General features: G+C 50.8%; 1 protein-coding gene across 1 annotated transcript in view; it reads right to left on the bottom strand.

Moving 5' to 3' along the window:
• Positions 1-768: 768 nt before the first annotated feature.
• Positions 769-1,085, bottom strand: part of HERC3 (HECT and RLD domain containing E3 ubiquitin protein ligase 3) — a 49,594-nt gene continuing 49,277 nt past the window's right edge. The window contains exon 25 of the mRNA XM_009273529.2: positions 769-1,085. This exon is cut by the window's right edge and continues 1,520 nt beyond it. The gene's annotated coding sequence lies outside the window, so the exon portion shown is untranslated.

The raw sequence follows: 1,085 nt of genomic DNA, 5'->3' as shown, positions 1-1,085 counted from the left end.
TCTCTCTGCAAGTGTCTGGTGTTGCAGTTCCTCTGGTATTGCTGCCACAGCTCCTGCACACACAGGCCACTTGTTAATTAATTACTTGCCATTAATTAATGAAGAAACAGCTCTGAGGCTAGTCCAATGTAGAGGAGGGGGCTGCCACAGCCTTGCTGCCTCCAGCACCCAGCTGGGGCCCCATGTGCCTCAGGGTGCTCAGACCACAGGGGACTTGGGGATGTTGTCCCCAGGGGTCCTGCCTACACCTGCAGGGCTGGGCACAAGAGGCCACAGGCTGGAGAAGCCTGGTAGCCTTCAGTGCCACAAGGAAAGGCACAATTGCACACCCTGCTGCCTGCGAGCTGGGAAGAAAGGAGAAGAAACACCAGGGATGTGAGGATGAAGGGATAAGGATGGATCTGGTCTCAATCCCCAGCTCTTCCACAGTGGACTTGCCTGACTTCAGCTGAGCCAGGACAGGCAGATAAAACTTCCTCCTTCTCCGTCTGTGGATACAGCAAGTTCCCTGGGGCTGCATCCTGCCTTGCTCTCATTTAGCAACCAGCACACCAGGCCGAATCCGGGTGAGGAAGGGGAAGGGCAGCATTTGATCAAAGCAAGCAACAAGGGGATGGGCTGGGGCACTCACCAGCAGCAGGGCCAAGGCAGAGGTAAGCAGCGCCTTTCTTCCAGATGCTCAGAGATACGGTGAGACCAGCGGGAGAGGCAGTGGCAGTGCCTGGAGCAGCCCCTCCTTTGCTTCCTGACACAAAGGCAGCCACTCAGTCAGAATTAAACATCAAATTTATTGCATAATACTGTACTATGTACACACACATCGAAAATAAACATTTGATATAATTGTATATTTGTCTTCAATACTGCATTAGAAAGAGGCTGAAGGGCTCTCAGTGTAGCCCACAGCTTGTCTTAAAAAAAACCCAGAAGCCTAAAACCTTTTGTTACGAGGTGCAAAGTTCAATACTGTATATTGAACATGGTGCATAAATACTATGTCCTAATAACAAGTCAATGTCAAAACCACCCTAGGCTTAAAATGAGATTTACATCAAGACCTGAAAAATGGGGGGGGGGGGGGGGGA

Source organism: Aptenodytes forsteri, unplaced genomic scaffold (genome assembly GCF_000699145.1).
Source record: "Aptenodytes forsteri isolate BGI_AS27 unplaced genomic scaffold, ASM69914v1 Scaffold93, whole genome shotgun sequence".
Classification (NCBI taxonomy): Eukaryota; Metazoa; Chordata; class Aves; order Sphenisciformes; family Spheniscidae; genus Aptenodytes; species Aptenodytes forsteri.
Note: the sequence above shows the minus strand (reverse complement) of the source record. Positions and strands in the feature narration are given on the sequence as shown.